Source organism: Cibotium barometz, chromosome 2, assembly GCF_041138505.1.
Source record: "Cibotium barometz isolate CiBa-2024 chromosome 2, ASM4113850v1, whole genome shotgun sequence".
NCBI classification, from domain to species: Eukaryota; Viridiplantae; Streptophyta; class Polypodiopsida; order Cyatheales; family Cibotiaceae; genus Cibotium; species Cibotium barometz.
Genome location: NC_141047.1, coordinates 52,736,963 through 52,750,552, shown reverse-complemented (window position 1 = coordinate 52,750,552; position 13,590 = coordinate 52,736,963). Strand labels below are relative to the sequence as shown.

The 13,590-nt window shown below is 44.5% G+C and overlaps 1 pseudogene; it reads right to left on the bottom strand.

Annotated features, from left to right (window-relative positions):
- Positions 1-7,959: 7,959 nt before the first annotated feature.
- On the bottom strand, positions 7,960-9,818 carry LOC147641223 (UDP-glycosyltransferase 85A1-like; annotated as a pseudogene).
- Between the last annotated feature and the right edge of the window lie 3,772 nt (positions 9,819-13,590).

The window sequence follows — 13,590 nt, the reverse complement described above, 5'->3', positions numbered from 1 at the left end:
CTAGCTTCAATGGCAAGGACGAAGCAGACTGCAAGGAAAGTTTACCCACCATTGGAGACTGAAAAAGCTGAAGACAAGCCAGGTCCTTCCGAACAGGAAAAGCCCCTTCCAAAGCCTCGTGCGAGGGTGACAGCAAGAAAGAGATTGAAATATCAGGTGAAGTCCTTAAGAGAGATAAGAGCAGCACAGAAATCTACAAGTCTCCTCATCCCTCGACTCCCATTTACACGGGTTGTCAGGGATATATCAGAAAGGTTGGTTGGTAAAATGAGAAACACATATCTTCAGAAAGTTAAATGGGAAACCCAGGCCCTCATGTGTCTTCAAGAGGCTGCTGAAGATTTTTTAATTGACTTTATGAATGATGGCTACATTGCTGCTGCATTCGCTCATAGGATCACTCTTATGAGCAAAGATTTTGTGCTGGTGTCCAGACTTAGATATAAGTTTGACAAAGCTTTGGAGCCTATTCCAAGTCAAGATATGAGAGCTTTTGAAATTCTCAATATCCCTCCAGCAAGGCAACCCAAGCAGTCTGTTGTTATTGAAGATATTTCTCATCCTTATGATACAAGAAAAGCTCAGGATATCAAAGAAGAAGTTGAAAAAGAGAGAGAGCAAGAGAAAATTTCAGAGGATGCACTTCTTTCTCAGCAAGCTGAGATTCTCCATTCATCCAATTCAGAGCTTTATAAGAATGTGACAGGTCAGATGATAGTAGATGTGTCCATGCCTGGAGAGGATGAAGTGTATTGTGACATTGCCCCTGAGGACACAAGCATGCTTGTGAATCCTAATATTGAGATATCTGACACAGTCCTCTTCATCTGCCTAAGGTTTGTAGGGATTTGCTTTTGTTTTTTTGTTGAATTTCCCAGGAACCATATTTTGTTGACATGTTTTGTTTGTGTATCCAGATGTCTTATGAGGGATCTTCATGAATCAATGGCTGTGCAAGTGACAATTCTTGATCCCCTTATTACACAGTGCCTTTTCAATAGGCAGGGGGATCTAGCAAGTTTTCTCAAAAACTTTGATATGCTTACCTGCAATTACATTGTGTACCCTTATGTTGAAGTGTAAGACTCATTCTCAATTACCTTTTGCCTATTATAGACATGACAGTTTTCATTACTAATTTCAGTATTCATATTATCACAGAGGCCATTGGAGTCTTATTATTATCAATCTATTGGATAGAGATGTGATCTTTATGAACTCTTTGGCATCCATCCATGGGAGAAGTAAAATGTAAGAATCAATTTTGCCATGTGTTGACCCTCAAATTTCTTGCATGATTTCAATTATTTGGTTGACCTTCAAAATTTTTTGTTTGCAGTGCTGCCAAACTTATCTTGAGTTTTCTAGCCTCTACCTATGTAGACTACAAACTTGAAGATTTTAAGTACTTCAATCAGGAAGTTCCCTTGCAAAAAGACTCAACATCTTGTGGATGGATGGTTCTTGCTAATGCTTGGAGATTTCTTGAGTCAAGGTTCAGAATGACAACACTTCCTGTAAGTTCATGAATAAAAACCATTGATTGATTTAGTGAATACATTGAGTGACCTGTTTTCTTACTTTCTTATTTTCTTTTGTCTTAGTTGCATGAGTATTCAGATTCTTGGGTAAGTTGGGTAAGGGAGAAGGCAGTGTCCATGGTTTTGAGCAGATCCATCAATCCATATGATCCTGATTCTCCCTTTCCACCTGGATCCAAGGATACAACTTCAAAGAAAAGGAAAAGGGAGAAGAAGGAAAGCAAAGAAAAGGAAAAGACCTCTGCCAAAGAGAAGAAGAAGAGAAAGAAGAGCCCTTCCAAGAGCAAGTCTTCCAAGGGGAAAAAGAGCCATTCTAAAGAGAAGAGCCATTCTAAATTAAAGATCCCTCAGGCTACAGAGAAGATCCCTACCCCTCCTGTTAAAGAGAAGAGCCCTAGCCCACTTGCTAAAGAGAAGACCCCCAGCCCTCCTGCCAAAGAGATGAGCTCTTCACCAGCTCAAGGGAAGACACCTATCAAAGAGAAGATCCCTAGTCCTCCTACCAAAGAGAAGAGCTCTTCTCCAGCTCAAGAGAAGACACCTATCAAAGAGAAGACCCCTGTCAAAGAGAGGAGTGCTGCTAAAGGTCTTCCTTTTCACTCACCAGTGAAATTTAAAATTCAGAAGCGTCGTTTGTCCAACAAAGGTAGTAAGAGGGCAAATGTTGGCTCTCCATTTAATTTCTTGTTCAAGTTCCCCAAGAAGACTGCCAAGTCTCCAAGGCCAACCTCCAAAGAATCTTCTCCAAAACCAGACCCCACTGCCAAATCTCCCTCGCCAACACGTGAAGGTCTAAAAGAGGAGCCCAACTTACCACCATTAGGGGAATCCACTCTAAAGTCTTCCTCTCCAACACCTCAAGTGCTGAAAACTCCAGAACTAGAACCTCAATCAGCAAAATTTGATCGAAGCAAACATAAGAGAGAAAGATTCTCTAAAGATGCAGGGTCATCTCATGCCAAAAGGAAAGTTGATTTTGCAGAGTGATTCCACATATTGGATTTGTTTTGTTCATTTTATCCATATGAACACACATTTTTTGGGTTAATTTTCTGTAAAATTCTGTATCAATAATTTGATATCAATCTGTTAAACCTTGTTTTGTGTCGCAACAATTTGTTTACCAATTTTGTGAAGAAGACGAGACGAAATCTAGCAGAATATATTGATTACATTATCATTTTCAACTATACAAACTTGCCCTTGCAAGTGGCTTAAATACAACTTTTTTTGGGGGGAGACATGTGATGCATGAGGTTACACTCTCCATCCTTGTACGGATAACAATATCATCTACTTTGAATCTATATTCAGGTGATATTTCATCCAGAAACTCAAGCGACTCTCTAACATGTTGTAGTCGCCAGTTTGATGTTACTATGAGTTTCCTAGGATCTATGAATGGATGGACTATGATGTTAAATTCAAACTCTGGACAATTCTCTTCAGAGTCCAAAGGGACCCAACTACCAAGCTTGCTTTTCCATCTCCTATAGTCATAGCCCAAAACTAAGGATTGGCGACACAGTTGGTATGAGATGGACAAAGAATTTGGGCTTACTCTACAACTGATATTGTCCCCCATATGAAAAGTTTCCTTGGTACTCCATCCTTCTCCAAGTACAGTGTCCAGATCAGTCAGAGATAGTCTTCTATTAAGCCACATCGTTCTTGTCCTCTCCAATTCCATTGTTCTGAAACATGCCACAAAGACATGTATAGGCAAGAACTATTGAAGTTTAATCCTTCTTGAAATCCTTCCAGGAGACATTGCTTTAAGAATATCATCTTTGATTTTCGATTTGAAGCTTGTTATGGTATTTGGATCAGGAACTTCCCATTCTAGTGACATTATTGTGGGAATAGGTATGTCATACAATTCTCCATGAACACCTTCTCTTGATGGAACCCTGTATTCTGCAAAATACACAAATAAATCCACTGATTTGTAAAATGAAGGTGGTTTGTCTGCGTACATGACATCTGCAATCCCCTTGTGAATTGCCTTGAATGTGCCACTTAAGCTCTCAACAGGCTGCCACTCCACAGCTGTTGACGGAAAGATAACTGAAATGAAACAAACAACAAATATATCAGAAAGAGAAATATTGTGTTGTGTCAAATAGATAAAGGTTTGTTGAATTACAGTAAGAATGGAGAATTGGATGTTCATCCAAGTTCAACACCATGTCTTTGGCCATGTAGACATGTTGAACTTTTGCAAGCCAGCCATTGTCGGTCACTTTGAATGCAAGAACACGACCTTTCCAATGGGATTTCACTTCATTTCGCTTGGTTCTTTTCACCCTGTGGGCACCTTTGCAAGAGGGAAGCATTGTTACCCAATCATTCACACGAAAAGACATGGGTTTCCAAACACCATCTTCTCTCGTGTTATGAAAATCACAAGAAGTAATATTATGAGAAGGACGACGTGAGGACGCCATAGAAGCTCACAGATAAGAGAAAAATAGTAAATCTTTTGAATAGTGAATCTTTTGAATAGTGAATCTTTTGAAAGTGCAAAGAAGAAAGAATAAACCATATGCCAAAATGAAAGGAAGGCGGAAAGTAGACGTCTGATGTTTTGTCATTAATAGCGTTGTTTTCAAGGCCTGAAAAGGGGATTTCGTATCTTAATGCTTGATTTTTTGAAATAAAAAATGGAACATGATGTCACTATTTTGGACCCAAACTTTAATGTTGGCCATCGTAAACAGCTAAATTTAGCCGTTTTAGCCGTTCGCCACTAAAATAGAACCGTTAAGAAGACATTTGGAGGAGACAAGAATGCCATACTTTTGTATACGTGTCAATTCACAATTGGATAATTTCTTAATCCTTGGATTAACAAACAGCCCTTTTCTAGCCGTTTTTGGCCCTAATGTAGAAGCTATCCGTAGGAGTGCTAGAGAGAGTGAATGAATGAGATGTGATGTGATGTGATCTGAATCGGGATAGATGTGAATGGATGAGATGTGATGTGAATGGATGTGATGTGATATGATGTAATTTGGGATAGATGTGAATGGATGATATGTGATGTGAAATGGATGTGATGTGATGTGATGTGAATCGGGATAGATATGAATGGATGAGATGTGATCTAAATGAATGTGATGTGATGAGATGTGAATGAATGTGATGTGGGGCAGTTGCAAGATGAGGGTACTCACTTTCATTCACTCTCTCTAAAATTGGGACATCCACGCATCTCAAGTAGAGTACCTCGATCGTGATATCGCCACCATCAATTAAAACACGACACGTGCCTCCCAAGCCTAAAGCGACATATCTGGAACGAGATACCAACTAATGCCATGCTAGCAGGTCCAGGTTTCCAATCATCATCCATGTCACCAATACAGGTCACCGCCACCACACTATCTCGATCGAGATATTCATGGCACTCAGATGCACATCAATGCCACGCTGTATCCCCCTAGGCATATTTGACTAGCCCATCTCCACTGTCCATGCATCTCGAATGAGATATTGAAATAAAATCTCGACCATTCATTGTTCGAGGTATAGTGATACAATCTCCATCGTCCACATCTCAAAAATATTGAGATCGAATCTCAACCATTGAAATACCTCGTTCGAGGTAAAGAGATGCAATCTCCACCATCCACATATCTCGTTCGAGGTACAAAGATGCAATCTCCACCGTCCATTCATGCACATTGGAAGATGCGATCCCAACCGTTTAAATATCTCGATCGAGGTATTTAATGAATCTCGACCGTTGACATACCTTGATCATGGTAATGACTTAAAATATAAGCTGTCCATGTACCGCGAACGAGATACTAATATTAAATCTCAGCCGTCAATCCTTCACCAACCCTAAAATTAAGTGTGTATCTTGGTCGTTTGTTTCACTAACCCTAAAATCCAGAGCGTACATCTTGTAAACCCTAAAGTGCATGATGCCACCGAACCTCGTTTCAAGTTATAAAACCGGAAAACTTTTTTTTTGCCTCATTGTCAGAAGTCATTTTCACTCTCCTTACTCTCTTGATTTGGATTAGCATTAATAGGCCCATTAGCATTGTTTTATAGCTTCATTAGTGCTACTTAGCACTAAGCATTGGACCCTTCACATTGGAACTTTCACATTGGACCTTTGTGTTAGGCTTAGGTTTTATTCGTCCCTTCATAGCCTTCACGATATTGTTTATGTAGATGAGTGGATAGCCCACCATCGCACTGCTCCTGTGTCACATGGCCTGACATATCGTCAGGTCTGTGATCTTGGTCCGATTAGGGATGGAGCCTACTTAGATCTTTTCCTCGATAGTCGTGGGATGAGGCGGCCTGGGGCAGGCAAGCCCCTTAATATTTTGCGGTGTTCGCATCCTCATATGGCGGCACATATCTATAGTCGATATGTTGCCGCATATGGGAGGATGCTGATTCACATATACTTCACAAAGCAATTATATGCGGAGTTTGTCTTAGGGGAGGAGGTGGATTACACTAGCCATCGGCCGGGTGGTGGTGCTAGCTGAGGCCGTCTCCAGGACCCCCAAGGTAGGCGGCCTCCACCAGCTCTTCGTGTAGCTCCTACAGATCCTTCATTTGTGCCTATGTCGACAATCGAGGCTCTTGGCACCCAGGTTGGCATCGACGTACAGAGTACCACGGAGAGCATCCAGCACGCGGTGCGCTTGTTCTCACGATCGATACCGACAACAGATGTCGAGGTATTTACATATTTATTACTTCTTAAGTTTTTTTAGTCATTTATTTACATGTTTATACGTACTTTTCTATATTTTTACGAGCGGCATGGTTGATTGTGTAATGTAGGGTCCCACACCTATCACTGAGAGACTCACTCAGGAGTTGGTAGAGGCGAGAGTAGAGATTGACTGCCTTAGAGCTGCACCACCATTCCTACATGATGCCTGCTGCGCTCTTTGTATCGAGGACATTGACAATACTAGTGGATATACCCTGGGATGTGGAAATTTTTTCCATTTGTCTTTCATCACCCAAGAGCTAGTACGCTTCTCAACATGTCCGCGGTTACATCTATGGTTATGCATGCAATTATGCTCTCGCAGCTATATGCACAGATGCAACCGCATGCATAGCCATGCAAGAAAATTTTAGAACTCTAAAATTCCTTTGTTATGTGGTTATGGACGCATGTCTACTTGTAATCAATGCGACTTTGCAATTCAGAACAATCATGATAAGTTTTGGTCTCAAAGATTCCAAGAAACTCCTGGAGATTAAAAGAAATTAAGTGGATATGGGCCAATCCACTTTTTGGGTTATGTTTATAAAGGAGACGCCATACCCTTATTTTGAACTTTGCACAATAATATATATATATATATATATAAGTAGATGAATTTTGGAATATCTTTTATAGGCAATAGGCTATAGTTGATGAATTTTAGAATATCTTATATTTTGAAAAGAGAATGAATTTTGGAATATCTTTTATAGGCTACTGTTTATAATTGCATATCCATTTGTAGGTATGCCTCTTGTCTTTTCCAACATATACTCACGCTCTCTCTCTCTCTCTCTCTCTCTCTCTCTCTCTCTCTCTCTCATTTCATTATAATTTCCAACATATATCTTATTGGCTAACTAATGGCTCTTCTATCTCTCTGAAAATTCAGAGCTCCCAAATGACTGCACTAATTAGGGATTTACCTCCATCGATATTTTTTTGTTTTCAATACGAAAAAATCCGATGGATTCAGATTCCTAAAATTTGAGAAGAGAGACCATATATCATCTTTGAGGAGGCACAAAAGGATGAGAACATTGTTGCACATGCCCAACCAAGAGGATGCACTTCCCTCCCCAAAAGCTTGTGGCAAGAGAACATCAACTCTGAGACGTGGGGGGATGCGCACGAGCCTTAGCCTTCCTTGTGTGGGTAGCTACGTGTCATTGTCTTCTAACAAGGTAGAAGATAGACATGGGCGACATCGAGGCCAAGGCGGGCAGTGAGGGGACTTGAATGGAAATTGTACATATAACTCTTGAATGGAAATTGTACATATAACTGGTACCTTTGAAGACCGCATCACGAGAAGTAGCAAGAGGTTGACGACAATAGAGGACAGCAAGAGAGAGATTATTGGGGAGAGAGAGATTATTGGGGACGCAACAAGAGAGGAATTGATGTGGTTATGAGATGAGATGACGGTTATAAAAACTTTCATTAAATAAGGTTGAAGAAATCTAATAATACCTTAGCACTTTTAAGGTTTTCCTATTACGCCTCTTACATAAATTAATGAAAAAACATTTCTCCTTCGTTAGTTATCCGCCCCTACTTGATGTTTCATCCTTGTATGCCTCCTTGTCTTTTTTGTAGGTTCAAATTTACGACACACACTCTCGTTTTATCTAGTACTTTTATATTTGATGTTTCATCGTTCATTGCTAGAAAACAATCGAAGGCAGGCCTATTATTGCAGAGAACATTTTCGCCTATTGAGAACATCCCCTCAAAAGAAACCAATCATCTTTCCTACGTCGAGCCTCAGTACTTCGAGTATGGATGTTTGTCTCTCGAAGACAGGCCTATCGAGAGCATCCCCTCAAAAGAAACCAATCATCTTTCCTACTACGTCGAGTTTCAAAGAATGGATGTTTGTCTTATCTGACAAGATTATCTTATGTAATCATGCCTACCTAGGAGAAAGCCTTAACGACGGCCTGGATGTTGCTGTGTGATGATCCTCCGGGCTGCAAGCTGCGGTGTGCGGCCTCTCTGAGCTTGCTAGCATTCTTCCGCAGCGTCTTACCCTCCTCGCCTTCCATTGCAGCCCTCACCATCTTCTCCACCTCGCTTCGCTTCGTCGCACAAGGCCATCTTCGGCTTGGAACCTGAGCCCCACCTTCCATTCCTCCACCACAAACTTGGCGTCGAGCCACTGGTCCGCGAAGTAGGGCCAGCAGAGCATGGGGACCCCTGCGGAGATGGCCTCGGTGGTGGAGTTCCATCCACAGTGGGTAAGGAAGCCGCCCACGGAGGGATGGGAGAGCACGCGGAGTTGGGGCGCCCATGACACTATGTAGCCGCGGTCCTTGGTATTTTCTCGGAACTCTTGTGGGATGCTGGAGGCGTCCGCCACGAGGTCTGGGCGAAAGGCCCAAATGAAGCGCTGCCCACTGGCTTCCAGGCCGGCAAGCAGCTCCTCAAATTGCTGCTTGGAGAGGAGCGTGATGCTGCCGAAGGAGATGTAGAGCACGGACTGTGGCGGCTGTTCATCGAGCCACTGCAAGCACTGGTCCTCTTCCTTCCACAGGCTGGTGCTGCTTTCCCCCTCCAATTCCTCGATGAGCGGGCCCACTCCGTAGATGGCGCAGGGCCGTCGCAGGTGGTGGGGCAGGGCTTGGAAGGCCGGGGCCTCGAGCTCCTCAAAGGAGTTGACGACGATGGTGTGGGCGCTCTCGTAGGCTATCCGGCACGCTCGAAGAATGGCAGGGTAGGATTGCTCCGTGTCGTCCACTACATGCTTCATTGATGGCATGTCAGCGTTGCGGAGCGCGGGAAGGCCTGGAAGGTCCTTGCGGAAGAGATCTGCTGGCCTCTCTCGATGGATGCTGGCGTGCATTGCTGCCAAATATATAGAGCCGGCAAATGTCGTGATCAGAGACAATGACGATGTAACTAATTGTGACTGGAGCAACGAAAGGAAATTTTAGCTTACCGTCTTCCAAGGGGATGAGGCCGTTGTGGATGTGGAGCAGGAGGAGGTTCAGGCTTTGGCTGGACGGGAACATAACGATCCTCGGGAGGTTGAACTTGTCAACCACCCTCTGTGCCGGACCGGACATGAAGATGTCGGAGATAACACACGTGACAGGGGGGCCTTCCTTGTTGATGTGCTCCACCAGCTGCGCGATGGGACCACTCAACCCCTGCATCGCCTCGAGGAAGTCCGCCATACTCATCCGGAAATCATTGGCCAGGTCCACCCCCTCGACAGGTATGCTAGCTCGGCGTATATTGCTGGGCGGCGGCGCTTGCTTTTCATCTACGTGCTTGGCAGGCGGGTGCGGCTCCTCCTCCAGCTGGACGATGCGCTGGTGGATGGGGTCGATGTTCACGAAGGTGATGAGGAAACCATGGGAGGCCAGCGTCTTGCAAAAGCGCATGAGCGGGTTGATATGGCCTTGGGCGGGCAAGGGGATGGCTACTGCGTGCGGCTTAGTTGAGTGAGCGGCGGCGGCGGCGGCGGCCATTCTGGAATACAATGATAGGGAACTGGCTGGCTAAGGTAAAGTAGACAGTGATGAGTTATTGCTGCAGATCGAGGAGAGGAACTGTGATTTTATAAGCGAGGGCAGTCTCCGGTCTCTACTACTCCATCACGAGAGAAGGGAATCTATAATTTCTTAATCGTTTCGAACGTCTTTCTTCATCGTTTGCACTCTACTTCTGTCGTCAGGCCCTTCATCACACTAACGCATCTCCCACGCAAAGCGACCCTTGCTTGCTAGCGCGACTCGGTCAAATGGAAAAGGCTTGTGGCTTTTGCGACATGAGATATTTAGTGGGAAAGTGGATTACTCCATCGGCTTACAAAGATATCATATATTTAGTGGGAGAGTAGATTACTCCATCAGCTCATAACCCACCCGGCTCCCGTGATGGGACCTAACCGTTCTACCACTAGACTACTCGCCCCTGGCCCTTCAAGCCTTCACTTCCAACAAAAGGCTTCACTTCTTTAAGCAAGCCTTCACTTCCAAAAGGGTTGATGTGTTACTTTTAAGAAAACATATCTCTCTCTCAACCTTTGAGCGCTGGTTCCTTGAGCTCGCTCACACTTATTTTTGGGTGCACACAATGCACATTCTTACGCTTGTGCACACACTCTCTCCCTAAGTCTCATCTCTATGAAAACCTTATAGAAGGTTTGTACCTTGAGCTCGTATTGTTTTGATTGCCCAAGTTCATATTTTTTCTTGGGTGTGCACAGTGCACATTCTTACGCTCGTGCACACGAATTCTTGCACCTATGCACATCTTCTCTCACTGGGACTCCTTGAACTCTTTCTAAGTTAATGTGGGGGGAAATAAATGTCTAATGCTCGAGGTGGGATTCACACCCATGATCTTAAACTCCACATTAAGTTGCATCCAATACCCCAAAACATATTCATTTAATTAGGGCTTCCTCATGATAATGGATTGGGTATGAGATGCTTTCGTGAACCCATCTCATGATGGCAAGTGAGCTGCATATGAAGGGAAATATAACCCATTATGGCAATGAGATATTCACTTTTAAGATCTACAATATGTCAACAAAGATCTTCATTATGCCAAAGAAATAATTATGGATAAGATGTAAGAAGTTGGGCCCATTGAGCATTCACAATGGCTATCTCCGATACTGGTCATCTCCCTAAGAAGAAGAAGATCGATAAGATCTGCAATTGTATAGCCTACTTCTGACCACTCAATAATTACATTATCAAGGATGGCTTCCCTTCATCTACATCTGTGTAGACTTCACACCACTCAATCAATGCATGATCAAGTATGGCTTCCCGAGAGAGAGAGCCTTGGAGGGTGTAGCGGGAGTCGCGTGCTCTTCTTATCCATGGATGGCTTCAATGGCTCCAAGGTATAGCGATTGACCATCTAGATAGGCTCAAAACACCTTTTATCATGTAGTAGAGTACCTATACATATGTTATGATCCCATTCCACCTCTACAACACCTTGGCCTCTTTCTCACCATGAAGATTGTTAGGCGTTTTTCTGAGAGATATTTTGAGCTTGTCTATATATGGATGCATGGCCTATGTGAGAGTTTTGCTCGGGAATGCCTTGGCAGGTGTATAGGGTGGACGGTTTGGCTGTGGGTTTGTTGCAGGCCTGAGGTCCACTGGAGATGATATCAGCGTTCGGCAGCTTGGTTGTGTATATGTCCCTTTAAATGAACGCGCACTCGAAGCTGTATTCAAGTGTGTGGAAAGCGTGGGGAGCAATTAATGATTAAAGGGCCAAGGTAGCCTTGTAGATGGTGTGGAAAGGAAGGTTTTGGAGGACGTAGCTTTGAGCATTGGTGTGAAAGCATAGATGGTGACCATCTTTTAGGCAAAATAGAAAAAAATAATATTATTGAAGTGGCCAACAGAGGAGACCACGTGGAACTTTGCCTTGATGCCAGTGCTGCGGCCACCACATGGTAGAAGGTTGGCGAAGGCGTGGAAAGGGGGGTGATACGTAGCTGCAGGCGAAGAAAGGTAGAAACGTGAAGGGCCGCCGTGTGGCCGGCTATAGAGGGGGGAGAAGTCGACTGTATCACAGAAGGGAGCAGCTCTGCAGGTGTGAGCATAGAGAGGTGCTGAAGGGCGACGACTAGAGTGTGCAGAGCTACTGGGGGAGCCGCCTACGTGAAGTTGGGGCCTCTGGGTGCGCAGCTGACTAGCGGAAGAAGACCGCCTTGCAGAGGGCTGCAGAGATAGGCGAGGAGGTGTGAAGAATCGACAGGCTGCCTCGTTGAGAGAGAAGATAGTCCTGGTGATTCAGCGAAGAATAGGTTGCCGCCCTGGGGGTCGTCAGTGAGAGAGGGTCGCCTGCAGTCGTTGACGCAAGCAAAGAGGGAGCGGCCTCTGTGTGTGCGTAGGTGGTGGCGCCGACTGCAGTGGGAAGACAGAGAGCTAGCAGAACGCTGGCAGTGAAGTCGCGAAGGAACACGTCAACAGCAGGCCGGGAATACAAAGGAAGCGCAGGTGGTGGCGACTGAGGACACAAACACATGCATGGATAGCCATGGACACACATGCAAACACATTCACTCATATGTATGGACAGCCATGCACACACACATGTGTGGACACACACATGGACCCATGCATGGAACACACACATGCACACATGGCTGGACACACACACATGTACACATACATAAACACATGTATGGACACCCACACACATGAATGGACAAACCCATGCACATAGACAAGCACAAACCCATGCACATAGACACATGCATGGACACCATACACAATTACATCTCCATGTTGACACAACAATAGACTCCACACCGACAAGTGTCCATACAAACACGCCCATCGCCAAATTACACAAGAAACAAGTAATGAAAGACACAAGAGCATATAGTCTAAAAGCCAACCTCATCAAAGTACCTCCAAACGATATATGCTTCATCGTCCGACAATCCCTTTTTGACCCCGTAGCCACCAATGTCATCAGGAATCACGCTTTCATCTAGAATTGTTGACTTGCCGGTCGGTGGAGTTTGGAATGGCCTTATGCGTTCACCTCTCTTTGGATTTTTGGATGGCCTTGCACCCTTCCCCTTGGGGGTTTGCCGCATGTGTTTTCCTTTGCCACGTGTAGCAGAAACGGGTGCTTTTCCATGCTTGGTAGAGATGGGCATATTCACAGCCGACATGGGCTTAGATGCGGCCATTACTTTTTCTCCGGCGTCTCTGAGGTGGAACACACATAGTTTCCCGTCTTCTTGGAGCAAAGGGGACGGGCAGAAAAGGGGAAGCTTGGAGCAAAGGGGAGGGGCAAAAACGGGAGCGAAGGGGACGGGTGCCAAATGAACCAGAGGAGGGGAGGGATGATTTCGAATCAAGCAGCACGATTCGAAATCTGTGAGCATGCAAAAGTATGTGAAAGGACCCTCACGATCTGACCCGACACATGTAGTCGTCAACCCTGAAACTACCTAATGTTTACTTTGCATGCAAGTAAAAATAGCACCGACAGCAAATTTTGGTGACGGGCTATGGTTGACCGACTGTGGTGGGCCTACGTTCCACGGGGGTGCCACGTACACAAGAACCCCAAAATCTACCTAGAGCCCTTTTGCGATATGAGATATTTCATGGGAAAGTGGATTACTCCATTGGCTTACAAAGACGAGATATTTAGTGGGAGAGTGGATTACTTCATCAGCTCACAACAACCACATAGCTCACTGGCGGCCCCATAATGGGACCTAACCATTCTACCACTAGACTACGCGCTTGTGGCCCTTCAAGCCTTCACTTCCCACAAAAGGCTTCACTTCTTTAA